Source organism: Delphinapterus leucas, chromosome X, assembly GCF_059928025.1.
Source record: "Delphinapterus leucas isolate spDelLeu-1000000601 "Yukka" chromosome X, BTC_Dleu_Yukka2, whole genome shotgun sequence".
Lineage (NCBI taxonomy): Eukaryota > Metazoa > Chordata > Mammalia > Artiodactyla > Monodontidae > Delphinapterus > Delphinapterus leucas.
The window spans coordinates 35293422-35310594 of NC_143150.1; positions in this window are offsets into that span (position 1 = coordinate 35293422).

Genomic DNA, 17173 nt, shown 5'->3' on the forward strand with positions numbered 1-17173 from the left:
TGCCTTCTTCCCATTCCTCCCCTATCTCAAATACTTTCTCGGCAGCTGCAGTTTGGAGTCTGGAGATTATATCTGTCTTGGTAGATAAGTGGAGCTTGGAGAGTTTTTTTTCCATTCTCCTTGTTGTTCTTGCATAGTTTTCAGGAAGTGAAAGGGAAAATGCTGACCTATGCAGACATATTGATACTGTAAATGACCCTATTTTTGTTCATTATTATATCCTCAGAGCCTAGAATACTGCCTGATATAAAGTAGGTGCTCACTAAATTATTTTTTGATAAATGAATGAATAAATTAAACTGCATTCTCCATTCCTGTATCTGAGCTGTTGTGGTTGCTGAAGAAGGATAATGAAATTGGCGCCACTACACAGCCAGAGGCTCGAATTCCAGCTGAGAACTTCTGTTTTTGCCCTCGGCCAGTTTCCTGTTCCCCTCAGGAAGTATTCCACACATAGCACTCTTCTCCCTGAAGCCTGCAATTACACGCCTGCCTCCCTCCCTCACAGATAGCCTCAACTCCCACTTCAGTGTGAAAGCAGAGTTTTCATTTGGGAACCCAAGGTTATTATTAAAAATATATAACAATAGGTATAGGGATGTATTGTGCAACATGATAAAGATAATGAACACTGCTGTGTGTTATATATGAAAGTTGTTAGGAGAGGAAATCCAAAGAGTTCTCATCACAAGGAAAACAATTTCTTCTATTTCTTTAATGTTGTATCTATATGAAAAGATGGATGTTCACTAAACCTATTGCGGTAATCGTTTCATGATGTATGTAAGTGAAATCATTACGTTGTATGCCTTAAACTTACACAGTGCTGTATGTCAATTATATCTCACTGAATCTGGAAGAAAATATTTAACAATAGGTAAAGGACTATCCCTGCCCATTCAGAAAGCACTTCAGCTTTAACAGGTGATGTCACCATGTTGGTGTTAACCAGGTCAAAATCAGCCTCAGGAACAATTTCAACTCCCAGCCCTCTCCAACAGCAAACTTATCGACAGCTCCCCGCTCAGCTCACCATTTTCCTTCAGTCTCTGTGCATAAGGCATCCTTCTTCCCGATCAAGATCAATCCCATTATCTCCACCTTTGCTCTGGACTTCATCCTTATCTCCTCAAGCACTTTGGTCCACCCACGAAATCCCCTTTCCCTTATCAATTCCTCCTCCCCTTTAATTAAAGGGCTCAAGCTGCAGGTTCATCTCTTGCTTTACAAACTAGGGCACAGGTGGGGAAGAAGCTGGGATTCAGATACTAACAGAACAAGGAGAGTGCCCTAGTGCAGAGCCTCAGTGATTGGAATTTGGGATGGAGGAGGCTCAGGCTGGCCACCTGAGTGCTTCTGACCTCAAGCATCTGTCGCTCTGGAAACAGGGGAAGGGCTGAGTCCTTGGGGGTAAAACAGTGGGCCCAGCTGTCGGAGAGCCAGGGCAGAGGCAGAGCCAGAGACAGGGAAGCTTAGGATCGCGTGGCTGATGATACCAGTTGCCTTCAAATATTTGGGAGTTTGTCAAGTGAAAAGGAAAATTTATATTGTGTGGCCCCAGGACTAGGTCTAAGAGCAAAGGGGTGGAAGCAAAGGAGATACAAGGTAAGGAAGAGCTTTGTACCAGAACTATCTGGAAAATAAAATAAGCTACTTAGAAGATAATTAGATCCTCATCATTAGAGCAGTACAGTTCAGAAGCCAAATGATCCCTACCAGGCATTCATCAAATGGCATTATTTATTTCTTCAGGAGACTCCTTCAGGGTGGGGACACATGATTTATTTTTGTATTCTCAGCATTAGGCCCAGTGCCTGGTTCAACGCCTGTTACACAGTAAGTGCTCAATCGGTGTTAGTTATTCATGATAAAAATAACGGTAAGTTCTCAGTGAATATTTCATAAAATGAATGCATTAAAATAAGCATCATGAGAATGAGAAGACAAAATGACTTTTCCTAAAGTGATATTCTGGAGGTTGTCATAAAGACGAAATAAAATAGTATATATGAGAGCACTTTGCAAACTGTAAAGTGCTATACCAACAGTTAAGTATTTTCAATGATTTCATTCTCTTGGCCCAGCCCTATGCTAAGCCTTATGGGCAATTCGATAATATACAAACCTAGGTCTCTGATTTTGAGAAACTCTCAATTCAAGGAGGCCAAATAAATGTATATGAAAGAATAGGAAAGAAATTCAGTGCTAAGTTGTGTGGTGCTGTCCTCATAACAGCACTTCTGGTGCCCAGGGGGTCAGTGTGGCCCTGTTAATTTATCAACACTGCTTACATTCTTTAAGAGTGCAGTACTGGTTTCAACACTAACTTGGTCTACGACCTTGGGCACTGTCATAGGTCATTTGTACTTGTTTCCTCATCTGTCAAATGGGACTAATAACTCCTGACTTACTTTGATCAAATAGGTAATGTACCAGAACGTACTTAGTCAAAGTAAACCACACTCTACAAATGCAATTATGATTATCATTATGCAAGGCTTTCATGTCTCTGCTCTTGTGAAACCTAGTTAGTATTCATTTTTCTTACTTATCATGCTGGTAATTGGTACCCAATATATCCAACTTCCCCTTCTCCTTAGAGGGAGAATAATTGAGCCTTAGAGAGTATAAACGCTCTGGCCGGGGTCCCTGTTGAAATGGGGGTTAAAGCCATATGCCTTGCCTTGGCAGTGTGTACACATCTGGCCGTCGGGGATGGCCACAGGTGTGGGCGGGGGAGGGTGGGAGTTGGGGAGCGCAGACTGACTGGCTCGGTGTCAGTTGAGTTTGGGCTCCTTCCCTCATCTGATATGTGCTTTTCTTTCCCGGTTGAGCCTTTCCGGAAGGTGCTTGCAGGCCAGTCTAGGTGTCTCTTTGCAGTTTTCCTACACTGCCTTCTTGCTATGGACTGAATTGTGTCCCCCGCCATCCGCAAATTCATATGTTAAAACCCTAACCCCGGGCTTCCCTGGTGGCGCAGTGGTTGAGTCCGCCTGCCGATGCAGGGGACACGGGTTCGTGCCCCGGTCCGGGAAGATCCCACATGCCTCAGAGCGGCTGGGCCCGTGAGCCATGGCCACTGAGCCTGTGCATCTGGAGCCTGTGCTCCGCAACGGGAGAGGCCACAACAGTGAGAAGCCCACGTACCGGAAAAAAAAAAAAAAAAAAACCCTAACCCCCAATATTTGACGATAGGACTTTTAGGAAGCAATTCAAGTTGAATGAGGTCATAAGAATGGGATCCTAATCTGATAAAAATTTGTGGCTTTACAAAAAAAGGAAGAGAGAGAAATGTCTCTTCCCATGGGCGAACACTGAGGAGAGGCCATGTGAGCACACAGTGAGAAGGGGGCTGTCCGCAAGCTAGGAGGAGAGCTCTCACCAGAAACTAAACCCTGCTGAACCTTGCTCTTGGACTCCCCAGGCTCCAGAACTGTGAGAAAATAAATGTCTGCTGTTGAAGCCACCCAGTCTATGGTATTTGTTATGGTATTTGGTAGTCCGTGCTGACTAAGATACTTGCCAACACACTTCAGGCACATGCAGACGTGCACACAGCGGCCATGGAGGAAAGGGCTACAAATCAAGAGGAAACTCCACCCTGATCTGAGGCCCCTAAACATGGGAAGCAGTGGTGTGTGGTGTGTGAATGAGTGGTGCCTGCCTTCCCAGACAAGGAGCATCACAACTGTTTTCCAGCAGGGGGTCGTTTGTGTTTTAAACTAAAGCCACATTTCTGAGCAAATCCCTGAATCCTTTTGTGGTACAATTGTCTCGATTGAACCATGAGAGGCTGAGTTGTTGAAGCAAGGAACAGTCTGTTTCTTTTTTTAGTGGTCAAATTCTGTAGAGGCCTTCTGTAGCAGATGGGATTATTTCTGCACCTCCTTTTGCTGTGCTTTCCCCCCGCCTTGTTTCTTTAGAACTAGAAATATTAAAAATTGAAGTCGATTTACAAATTAAACTTTTTCTTTTTCTTTCATTTTTAAAGAAAACAAAATTGCTCCTTCTGATTCTGTGCTCCATTTAACAGATCTATTTATTTCCAGGCACCCAAAGGAACAGTGGCTCCTTCAGACTATATCACTTTAGCAGTCAATGCATCAAGATGGAACGAAAAACCACAGGCTTGGGGACTGCTTCCTGCACAGGCTTCACCAAGCTTGCCCTACCAAGCTGCCCAGGAAAACATTTGGTTTCCAGATGCTATGTATGACAGGGCCCTTGTTCTCTCTCATGGTCCATGTGACCTGAGCTATGGATGCCTCTGGGATATGGTCAGAGCTACTTGCTGTAGACAGTATTCCAAATAAGTATGTAAAGGTTAAGACAACAGGACAGGTAGGTGATAGAGCCTAGGAAGGATTCAGTGGCAGCTACTGGTCAATCTTGACTACCCTTAAGGCACTGCTTTAGAGTAAGGGCAGATTTTTAAAAGTGCAAGGCCCTGGACCTGTGTTCCCGGAGGATATGATTGAGTAGTTCTGTTAGAGGACCTGGGTATCTGCATATTTAATAAACTCCCAAGTTACTCTGATGCACAGTCAGGATTGAAAACCCTTGCCTTAGAGGGCCTCCAAAATTAACAGGTGGACATATCCACAAAAGCCAACCTCAGCTTTCCTTAGCTAGATCAGTTGCAGACCCTCAGGCTGCCATGATTCGAAAAAAGGAAGCTTTTTCGTTCTGATGCTTTATATGTAAGGCAAAATGAATGATCTGTCATGTTTTCTTTCAAATGAAGGACTATGAGGCAGCACATGGAGCTAAATGAAATGGAATATGCCATTTTCATATTGCTATTTAAGTGCCATTTATTAAATATTTATTAAGTCCCCAGAGTGGGCAGGAAGGAATTTTCCATTCTACTGTTTGGTCAGAAAAATTGGTCCAACCTGCTGATATTATATCAGCCCCAGAACTTCAACCCAATTTTTCATTCTTCTGTTTGTTTATTTATTCATGTTTTTCTTCAGACCCATTCATTCATTTATTCATTGACTCATCAGACCATGCTCCAGAGAGCTATGCTGGCTTTGGGGATATGCTGGCTTTGGGGATACACTGAAAAAGTAAATTCTCTGCCTTTAAGGACACTAATGATTTTTTAACATCTTTATTGGAGTATAATTGCTTTACATTGCTGTGTTGGTTGCTGCTGTATAACAAAGTGAATCAGCTGTATGTATACATATATCCCCATATCTCCTCCCTCTTGCGTCTCCCTCCCACTCCCCCCCCCACCCCTCTAGGTGGTCACAAAGCACGAGCTGGTCTCCCTGTGCTATGCGGCTGCTTCCCACTAGCTATCTATTTTACATCTGGTAGTGTATATAGGTCCATGCCACTCTCTCACTTCATCCCAGCTTACCCTTCCCCCTCCCCGTGTTCTCAAGTCCATTCTCTATGAAGGACACTAGTGATTTTTAAAAAAAACAGTAGCCATCTGGCACAAATGTTACCAAAGCAAAGATGCATATAGGGTGGTCCATACACATAGGCAGAAGAGGCAAGGGCCTCAAGGGAATATATTTGTTATCATAACCGAACAGTTATGAAGGCACTGTTCTAAAAGTTTTACATCTATTAACTCATTTCATCCTCAAAATAATTTTAAGAAATAGATACTATTATTATCCCATTTAATAGATGAAGAAACTGAGACACAGAAAGATTACATAATTTGCCTAAGATCACTCAGTTATCAAGAGGCAGAGCTAGAAGTCAGTCCTTTTCTTACCCACTTTTCTATATTCCCTTCCCTTTGATATCTGAAATCACCATTAGAGTCATTGTTTTTATTCACTATAACAACCAACAATGGTAGTATTTATTAAAGACTTAATATATATCAAGATCTGTTCTACGCATTCGCAAATATTGCTTATCTCATTTAACGTTTACAATAGCTATCCTTATTTTACAGAGAGGAAGCTGAGAATCAGAGAGATTAATTCACTTGTTCAAGGTCAAATGGCTAGTAAGTGGCAGAGCTTCGATTTGAAACAAGTTCTGGCTGAAGAGCCCATACTGCCTTCCCCAAAGTGGTGACAGAATTATGGAAATGTGACACCAAGAGAGCTGTGGTCAAGAGCACACACTCTGGAGCCAGAATGCCTGAGTTTGAATCTCTACCACCCACGAGCTGTTGTGACTGTGATTTAGACCCATAGTATTTTCATCTAGAACATGAGGATTATTGTAGTACCTATCTCATAGAGCCGTCATGAAGATTACCTGTGTTAGTATACGAAAACACTTAGAAGAATGCCTGTCACATGGTAAGCACTATATAAGTATTGTCTATTACTAGTATTATGTTTTGACAAGAAGTAGCCACCAGCCATCTCAGTATGAATGTCTATCAGATGTCAGCTAGCTTGCCACCTAGCAAAGCTCTGACAAGCTGTGCTACAAGATTTGTTGTGGGGAGGGTAGTATGGGGAAGGGCATTCTAGGCAAAGGCACGAAGGTCAGAAATAGCTTGATGTGTTTGGAGTTGAGCAATGCAAGGTGCTCAAGACAACTAGGGCAGGATGTATTTGAAGAAGAGTGTGCAAAGCAGAAGTCACATCATACGGAGTCTTACATGCCACACACAGGGATTTAGACTTGACTTTCTGCAGAGTTATAGGTTTTAAAGCGGGAAAGGGACACAACCTGCTCTGCAATTTAGAAAAATCACTCTGGCAGTCTGGTGGATGGATTGAAAGGGGTAGACTTGAAGCAGATTGTTCCCATAGTTGCTTTTTTTCTTTTTTGATGAGTAATAATGAGTGCCTAAACCAGGGCAAATAGTAGAAATAAGAATGGAGAGGAGGGGTGGATTTCAGAGATAATTAGGAAGTGACATTCATAGGACAGAGTGAGTGATTGAATGTGGTGAGGGTGGTATAGTGGGAGGAATCTAAGATGACTCCCAGGTTTCTGACCTGGGTGTCTTGGGGAATAGAGGTGCCATGCAGTAAGAGTACATAGGGAGAGAAGAAGGTTTGAAGGAAGGGAATAGGGATAATTGATTTATTTTGGGACCTGTTGATTTGAGGTGCCTTTGGGGTAGCCAAGCTAAGATGGTAAGCAGGCAGATGAATATATGGGTCTGAAGCTCAGGAGAGAAATCTAGACTAGAGATAAAGATTTTTTGATTCACCAAGAAGAGTGTGTACAGTGTGAAGAGAAAAGGAACAAAGAAAAAATCTGGGGTCACAGCAGCATGTAAAGGGTTGACACAAGAAGAAGGGTTAGTAACGGAGCCTGGGATAGAACAGACTGAGAGGAAAAAAGAGAACCAAGAGAAAAGGTTTCTGTTGGGAATTGGGGTGAAATTTTGCTTGCATTTAGGTGATATTTGTCTATAGTACATGGAAATGTTGAAATTTTTTGCTGCCAATCAGCCCTTTCCCCTCATGAGATTCCCAAGGGAAAGATTTGCAAAGAACAGTAGCCAAATGGAGGACAAAACATCACTTTAATAGAAAAGCTGAAAATTCAATACATGGTTCTCTAGGAAAGTTGGGTTGGAGTACATAGCTTAGGTCAGAGGCTTAAGTAGGGCTTCCAACTCCTTCTAGAACCTATCCCTCTCTGGGTAGAATCTGAAGGATGCTGCGAGAACAACAGAGCCAAGGGTAAATTCAGTGACCCCTTTATCTACCCAGGCGCCTGAAAGAGTGGCAACAGGAGAGAGAACCCCGGGTTAATGGGAGAGAGCTAATGGACGAGAGCACAAGAGGAGCGACAGAAAGAAATAGTAAAACAGGCCAGAGATGGAGGAGAAAGTGTGGAGAGCTCCAAGAATAGAGTGGTCACCGGTGTGTAAGGCCACAAGAGAAGTCACATAGATAAGGCAGCAGAGGGACATTCTAGACTTCTCTCCTAATTTTCATTTCCAGTCCTCACCCCCAAACCCTGCAGCATCTGTGGTGGAGCCCGATATCTTTTTTTTTTTTTTTTTTGGCCATGGGGTGGCACATGGGATATTAGTTTCCCGACCAGGGATCAAACCGGTGCCCCCTGCAGTGGAAGCACAGAGTCAACCACTGGACCACTAGGGAAGTCCCAAGAATCAATGTGTTTCACATGGTAGGTGGCATGTAGATGAGAGGCCTCCTTTCCCCAGTTAGAACATGTAATCATGCATATCAGCTGGGAAAATATGGTCATGGCTATAAGAAAGGCAAGTATGGCTTGGGAACATAATTTTGGATGGATAGAGGTGGGATACTACTCAGACCCGGGCTTATAAACAGCCTCCACTCTCTATGAAGTCCCAAAGGTAAGGCAAGAATAAAGAACCCAGAAAAAGATATCCATCTGAAACCAATCAGGCAGAAGAAAGGTGGTGCCAGACAACGACCCAAATCAAGCAGACTCTCTCGTTAACTTCTTTGGCTTTCCTCCTTCTGATAAATGGCATGACTCTTCCCCAGATCTCAGGGAACTTCAAGTGGGCCAACATCCGAGAGAGTGAGAGTGAGAGAGAGAAGAGACCAGCCAACTCTTATGAAAAACATACCAAGAAAAGCTGTTAAAATGATTAAGTAGTCAACCTAACTAATTTGAACTAGAATGAGCCCAAAGCGTATGTATGTGTGGAGACAGGGATGGGGAGTAGAAGACTTTCTGAGGAAGGCATGATTCAACCTGGGCTGGAGTTTATAAAATGGGTACATGACAGAACATACCTTATGGCTAGCAATGCATCCTAGAGACCCTGTGAGAATTCACTAGGGTACCAGGTGGAGGAAAATATGAGCAAGTACCAAAAGATGTCCCCTCACTTCCATGTGGAGATGAAAATGAGAATCCTTCCTGATTTAGAGTGAATGTGTGTGTCCCCCCAAAATTCATATGTTGAAATCCTAACCCCACAATGTGATGGATGGTATTAGGAAGTGAAGCCCTTGGGAAGTGATAAGGTCATGAGGGTGGAGCACTCATGAATAGGATTAGTGCCTTATAAAAGTGGCCTCATCCCTTCCACCATGTGGAGGAAGACACAGAGAGAAGGCACTGTCTATTGAACTTGAAAGTAGACCCTCACCAGACACTGAATCTGCCGGCCCCTTAATCTTGTACTACCCAGCCCCCAGAACTGTGAGAAATACATTTCTGTTGTTGAAAAGCTACCCAGTCTATGATATTTTGTTATAGCAGTCCAAATAGACTAAGATACTTTCCTTCTAGCTAACTTAAAAAAATCTTGGTTCTAATTATCAAAACAATACAAGCTCACTGTAGAAATATAACAAGCATGGTACAGGAAAGTGTTATAAAACAGATGAAAAACATTCCTGATTATTCCTCCACCTAGATGCAGCCACTGTTCATGCTTTAGTCCAGTTTTATTACAGTGCCTTTAAAACACCTCTAGATAATTGAGAATTGTATATATAATTTCTACCTTGTTTTTTTCCCCACTTGATCTTAAAATTTTCTCTATATCATTTTGCAAACAAGCATTTTGCAAACCAGCAGGGTTGAGCATTTAGACATTCTCAAAGGTTTTGCTATCATGAATACTATTCCAACTGATATTTTTATTCATAAATATATACATTTAAAATTCTTTCCTTAGGAAAAATATAACCAGGAGGTGCACTACAGGGTCGAATGGTTATGCTATTTTTAAGCTCTTGCTACATATTTTTGTCTGATTTTTAAGATCTATATGAGGACCTTCATAAGGGTTTTCATTATCTTATTTTTTTCATTATCTTTATTATTTTTCTCATTTAACAAACATTTACTAGCACTATATGTCAAAGCTCTGAGGTGGATAACAAAGAACTTAAGGAGACAAACTCTGTTCTTTGGAGCTTGCAACTTATCTAAAAAGACAAGATCCAAACACATAAAAGTTTACCAAATTCTATTGGTAAGGATATCCCCTACAGCAGATAGAATGCAAAAGTTCACCAAAAAGTATAAAGAAGGATTTTCCCTGCAACTTTGTAATAGCAAACAAAATTAAAATAAATAAACCCAAAATACCCACACAAAACTAATCAAAACCAAAACCCAAAACGTGGATATTACCAAAATGTCAACCAGTAGGGGACTTGATAAGTAAATATTAATGCAACCATACATTGGAATATTGGGGGATAGCGAAAAGAAAAAGTTAGATCTGTATCGGCTGACGTTAAAACTTCCCTAATATAAGTTATTCAGGAGAAAGGGAAGCAAGAGCAGAACAGTATGTATATAGTACCCTCTGTGTGTGTGTGTGTGTGTGTGTGTGTGTGAGAGAGAGACAGAGAGAGAGAGACAGAGAGACAGAGAGACAGAGAGACAGAGAGAGAGAGAGAGAGAATATGAATACAAAGACAATCCCTTATCTGCTCTTCCTTAAGCCTAAAACCTCTGAAAACAGAACACTTTTTTTCCCCCAAAACTTGGCACAAATTCGTTTGGGGAAAAACCTGATATTAACTGACATATGGCTATTTGTAATCTTCATTTATCTCAAAATAGTGTGACAAATTTTAATGTGTTTGATTAATATTGAACATGTCTAATCTGTCTTTGCTCTCCCAAACCCCACTGTGGGAGTGACATGCTAAATGTCACAAGCACTATCTCACCATGTTAAAATCTTAAAAATTTTGAATTCCAACATACTTCTGGCCTCAAGGGTTTAGGATAAAGGATTATGCTCTGTAATATAGATATACATATGTATGCTGGTATATGTTGTTTTCTTTTTTTTATGGACAATACCATATGTAATATTTTATAGTTAACTTGGGGAAAGAGACTAGGGATGGTTGGGAAAGAATTTTGCTTTTCATTTGGTACCTTTCCATAGTTTGAATTTTCTAACCTTTATATGGGTATTACTTTTACAAAAAAACGTGAACAGTGTTAGAAAGGGGAAGATTATGGTTCATTCTTGTTTTCTTCTTTGCATCTCTCCATACTTAAAATCAATATGAAAGTAATGAAATTTTAAAAAGGAAGCGTATTTAAAACTATAAAAATAAGGGTAGCTAAAATGAGAGAGCAGTCTATGATAAGATTTAGGAGGTGACATCCCAAGAGCCATACACATTCCGAAGCGTGAGTGATCTCTATAGCCTAAGAGACCTATGGAGAGCCTTCATGGAGGTGATGGAGCTTAAGTTAAACTTTGCATATAGGTAGGATTTGGTTGGCAGAGATTTTATGGAGTTCAGATGGGGAAAGCGGACCACATAAAGACAAGAAAGTGAGACTGAGTTCCTGTAATCTAGAAATTTGGGAGATTGAGTAAAGTGAGGGACACCACCTACCCAGAAGGTACAAAGGACAGAGGAGTGAAAGGGTGACTCCATTTCCCACTTGTATTTGACTCTGAGTGTTCTCCCACCAAACTGGGAGGTAGAAAGTTACAATCTGTCTCCTACTCTCAGCCATCTCCAACCCACCATTTACTTCCTTTCTCCCACTCCTTTCACAGGCCTCTCATTAAATAGCCTCTTTAAAAAATTCTCAGGATGCCAGCTGATGCTCTATAAACAGTTACCACTGACATTTCCGTGCATATTAAAGATATGCACGGAATCATTTTGGGAAGAGAAAAGCCTCTGGAAATCAGCTAGCCCACGCCCCCCCCCATACTAGGAAGAGACTATGAGGTCATGAGAGGTGAAGCATCTTGCTAAGTTACATAGCCCACTAATGCAGTTTCACATAAAACCCAGTCTTCCACCTTACAGACCAGTTTTAGCCTACTCTTTTTCCCTTTGTGTTTATTGGTGGTACAATTGTTGCTCAGACTAGCCTGTGATCTGCTAAGGCTCCAGCATGTTATGTATGTCCAGAAAAGGTGAAACAAACATAAAAGCTAGGGAACCGGTGGTCACTAAAGAAGCATCATGCTTGTGTAGATGGGAGTCTGAGTACTAGCGAGTTACCATAGCAACATCTGGGCATGCATTTCAGGCTCAAGGGAGAAGATAGAATTCTCACATACTGCCTGGCCTCTCATTCTTGTCAAGATGGGATTCGACACTCCAAGAGAATGGGCCTCCAACTGTCAAGTGTTAGGGGTGGGGGAGGGCAGGGTGGGGTGATAAGAAGGTGGACACTCTCTTTTCTTCCTGTTTGCAATGTCCCCATTTTTGAAGGTGAAGGAAGGGAAGGAAGGAAGGAAGGAAGAAAAGAAGGAAGAAAGGGAGGGAGGGAGGCAGGGAGGGAGGGAGAGGAGAAGCTTTTCTTTTCATTGGTATTTTGCTTGCAATATAAAATACTGTGCTGCATTAACCCTTCCTGGCCTGGAAAAAACCTGTTCTGGCTGTAGCTGCTTCCTTAGAAATCCAACCCTCCTTACTCCTTTCTCCTGATTCCACCAACAGTCTGACACGGCTGAGAGATTCACAAGCTTTTGTGGCAAAAATAAATATTAATTTTCTTAAGGGCTCTCCCCACCTGGGGCAAAACCCAAGAGTCATGGTCAGCAGGGAAGTAAGAAATTTAAATGAGGGCAGGAATGGGGGTGGGGTAAGGTTCTGGCATGGATTTGAATTGCTTTTAGATCCTAAGGTAGGGGATAGCCCTACTTTAAGGTAGGGAATAGATCCACTTTGGCTCAGACTTCACAAGGCTTACTCTCCTGACCTAGCCTATACACCTTGCTAAATCTCAGTGGGGGTGAGATTTTGGCCTTGGAAACTGAGGGTCTATCATGTGGCCATGGAGCCCATGGTGGCGGGAGCCCGGAGGGATGATTTAGAAAGCAAGATCATCTAAAGTGGATAGACTAGGGCAGAAAAGCAAAAAATTGCTGCTTTTGGATTTTGGTGGCTGTTCCAGGACCAAGGCTCAATTGCTCAATCTGTGAGGTGGGAAGGATAATGCTATCAGCCTGAGTTCCTATTTTTCTCCATCATTGGCCTCTGGACCGATCAGGACAGTCTTTTCCCTTTACACACACCAGGCTCATTTCTACCTTCCATTTCCTTGATTTCCTCTACTTAGATTTCTCCCTCCTCTTCCCCTTTGCTTATCTGAATGATCTATGGATCTATGTGATCCAAAATCAGCATACTGTCTCCTCCATAGAGCATTCCTTTATTGCCCCAACCCATGACAATTACCCCTTGCACAAAGCTCACTTATATTTTACATTACCTAGTTATTTAATCTCTCTGTGCCTTGATGGGGTAGGTGAGGAAAACAACAGCATCCACCTCTTAGGTTTCTAGTGAGCATTAAAAGAAATAATGTATGTGAAGTGTTTAGGGCAGGGCCTGAAACTTAGTAAGTGCTCAATAAGTCATGTCTGTTATTATTAATGTGGCGGGGCAATGCATAGCTCCAAGTTGAGGCCATCACACATTGCTCTATATGATACATAGCAATGGCCTTGAAAGCAGCAGGTAAGGTATCTAGTTGTGCTATGGATATACAAGAGGATTCTTTGCCTCCCAGAATAGGTAAAGAGTAATAGTTAACATTTCGATGAGTGCTAACTATGAGCCAGGCAATGGTCTAAGTGCTTTACTTATATTAACTCGTTGAATCCTCATAACACCAAGAGTTCAGGGCTATAGTTACTATCTTCATAGTAACTATACTATACTTTCTACTGAGGAGGAAAGGGGCCCAGAGATGTTGGGTAACTGGCAGCAGGCCACACCGTTCAGCTAGCAAACAGTAGCAGAACTGGATATGAATCTAGACAGCGTGACTCCAGAGCCTGAATTCTTAACCACTGTGCTGTCCCCTCGCAAATTGGAAGCTGAAACCCTAGGGAAGTCTATGGGGAGCAAGCAGGCCATTTAGAAAAGTGAAGGGGATTTAGCTGGAAAACGTCCAGACTCTTAAGAGAACACAGGTTTTGGGGTGGCCCCCTCTGTGGAGAATGAGCAAGCTTTGCATGTGAACTGCGTGTACTGATGCTCTCCTTGCTGCCCGCCCCAGAGTAGTCTCAGTTGCCCTTGGGAAGCCCAGCCTGAGAGTCTGGGGTCATCATGACTCATTGTGAGGAAGGAGATGAGAGGTAGGGAAACGGAGAGTGGCATTCCAAGGTTGTGGGCACCAGAAGAGCCCTGGCAAACCCTAGGACGGTGGCAGCGAAGCTGGAAAAGAGAAGTCTGCCAGCTGCTGCCGGCCACTGAGGGATACGAGCAGTTTTCAGAAACTCGACTTCATCAATCAAACCTCACAGTCTTATCTCTCACTTCTTTCTGGGCTCCTTCTTGGGCACAATCCTGTTGTTTATCTGGAAGGAATTTCAAGTGTTACACAAAGCTGAGAGGGAACACAAATACTTGGTTTTGATGAAACAGTCCTCAGAGGGGGACTGGAAAGCTCCTCGGAGCCAGGGCTGGGTGGGGGCTTTTGGAGAAAGGGAAACTGTCACAGCTCCCAGACCTTGAACCACAGGAGCTGGGTGGTTAGGAATCCTGGCCTCCCTCAAAACTCACAGCTCTGTGGTGAGCTTTCTTACTCACTTTGCTTCAGGCTATTCTCAAATCTCTGGTGACTTCACAAATACTTGGAATATTAGGTTCCACCAGAGAAACTGCTACAGACCTATAGGTCTTACCAGTGGGACACATGGTTTTTAGTCATAGAGGATGTTAGAGCCTCATCCCTAAAATCCTAGCCACCACCATACCTGTCACCTTACTGTTGGCATGTAATGTCTTTGAGTCATAAAGGCTTTTCCCTAGCTTCAGGAATACCCATCTAAAACCTAGAAGGGCATCTGAAGCTCATCTGATCAAAGCCAGCTAACTTCTATTAAAATGTGACTACCCTTTGATGCAGGTAGTGTATAAATTAACCTGAGGTTTATGATATCTCTGAATTCCCTGAAATTGTATGCAAAGTTGCATGTGCATATGTGTATTTTTTTTCTTTTTCCCCTTGCAAAGGTCTTATCAGGCCTCCCACAGATAGAAAGGGTATTCCAGGCCAAGAGAACAGCATGCACAAGTGCAGTGAGATGGACTCCAGCTTGGCATATTTGAGGAACTAAGAAACATGTGTAGCTGGAATATTGTGAGCAAGGAGGACAGTGGGGCAAGATGAGGGTGGACAGGCAGGCAGGGGCCAGCTTACAGGGCCTGTGGGACCATGGTCAGGAGGCTTTATTTTAGTCTAAGGGCAATGAGAAGCCATTAAAAAAGTTAAAGCTGAGAAATGACATGATCTTGTTGACATATTAGAAAGATCATTCTCGCTACATCGTGGAGAATGAATTGGAAGGGAACAAGCATGAAAGGGAGAAAATCATCATGCAGAATAAAGATAATGATCTCAATCCCTAATTCTAGAGCCTCTAAACCTGTTTAAGTGACATAGCACTGAAAATCACAGAGCTCGTGGAATATCATAAAATATTCATATCTAAATCATAAAATATCTACCAATATAATTCCATGCTAACTCAAGTGCTATCTTTTATATTCTAGCATAGGCACCAAGGATGTCAGCAAAATTTACGGGACCAGAACACATTCTATCCATTAGCTTATTGCTCTTCCTTGAAAAATTTGGGGAAAAGACTATCATGTCGTTTCATCTTCAGTGGCAGAATACTCTGGTTTTGTCCATAATTTGAAAGACACTGTTAAGAGAAGAGCAATTTACTGGGGACTTAGACACTGATGCAGGTTAGACTCAAAACCAGGGATGTTCCTGTGTCCTTTCAGTCTCCTCGGTCCTCTTTGCCAGGATTTTTAGCTAGCTCTTTGAAATGCATTATTACAGTGGGAAGAAATGCAAGGTTCAAAGGTTACACATAGCAAAAGCCTAGGTTCACAGTCCATCTTAACTCATCAGTGGAAAGCCAGATCCTTTCAGCCCGATTCCTAGGTGAGTGCTTTGGTCCCAGGTTGAAACTGTTCAGAATCTACCTGGCAGCCTGAGCGGACAGGCTCCCATGGCCTCCTGTCCTGGAGTTCTTTGAGCACAAAGCCCCCAGCTTCCAGCAGTTTCCCACCCGTCTCCTCTCCTGCTCTCTGGCTTTCAAGAATTCTCTGAACTGTGCTCCCTGCAGGCACTCAGACTTCTTTCCCCGACTTTCTCATGCTGTCTGTCCATTGACACACCTCTCATTGAGTCCTTCAAATGTCCCATTTTTCTAAATAGCCCCTATGTTTCCTTTCATCGTTTCTCAGTCCCCTCCTCCCAACATCACACATCTGGGGCTCTGATGGCAATTGTCCATTCCTGCCCCTCACACTGACTTTGTTCAGCTCATCCCTGCTTTGAACATACATTTGCATGTCTAAAGTCCCATTAACATTATGATTATGCCTTCCCCATTCATCCTGTAGTTTTCTCAACATCACATACATTGAGAAGAGGGAAAGAGTTTCTATAGGAGCCAGGATGCAGGTGTCAGAATTGTGAGTGAGGCCTTAAAGGTGGCACTGTTGGATTCCTGAGAGCCCAGGCTGAAGTAGCTAGGAGTGGGCTGAAGAGGCGCTGGAATGTCCACTTAAGGATTTGTGGGAGATTTTAGGATCTGAGAAACAAAAGCAATATTGTCATCCGTTTTGGACAAGTCTACCCAGCTTCAAATGAAGCCGGGCCTGTGTACTGTCACATCTTTATATCTCTTTGGAGAGCTGGGGGCTTCTTTGGTGGTAGCAGGGGAGGCGGGGTGGAGAGAGCACGAGAGAGCGTGAGAGAGCCAAAGAGGGTACTAGGGCAGGAGAAAGAGATGGATAAAAGAAAAACCTTTTCACTATTTTGAGAAAGCGTTTGAAAAAGTATGGAGGGTACGGGCTAGTCTGGTTCTGGCGATCACTCTGCATGAGATAAGACATTTTTGCGAAATATATGGCCCAGGTGGCAGCTCTTTTTTTTTTTTTTTTTGCAGTACGTGGACCTCTCACTGTTGTGGCCTCTCCCGTTGCGGAGCACAGGCTCCGGACACGCAGGCTCAGGGCCATGGCTCACGGGCCCAGCCGCTCTGCGGCACGCGGGATCCTCCTGGACCGGGGCACGAACCCGTGTCACCTGCATCAGCAGGCGGACTCTCAACCACTGCGCCACCAGGGAAGCCCGGCAGCTCTTTCTTGTTCTGAATTATGAGAGTCATGCTGAACATTTATTAAGCGCCTACGACTATGTGCTAGGCCCTGCGCCAGGCCTTTGACGTGTACTTACCCATTTAATCCTCACAATAACGTTAGGAGACAGAAGTGATTATTATGTTTACATGACGTGGGAG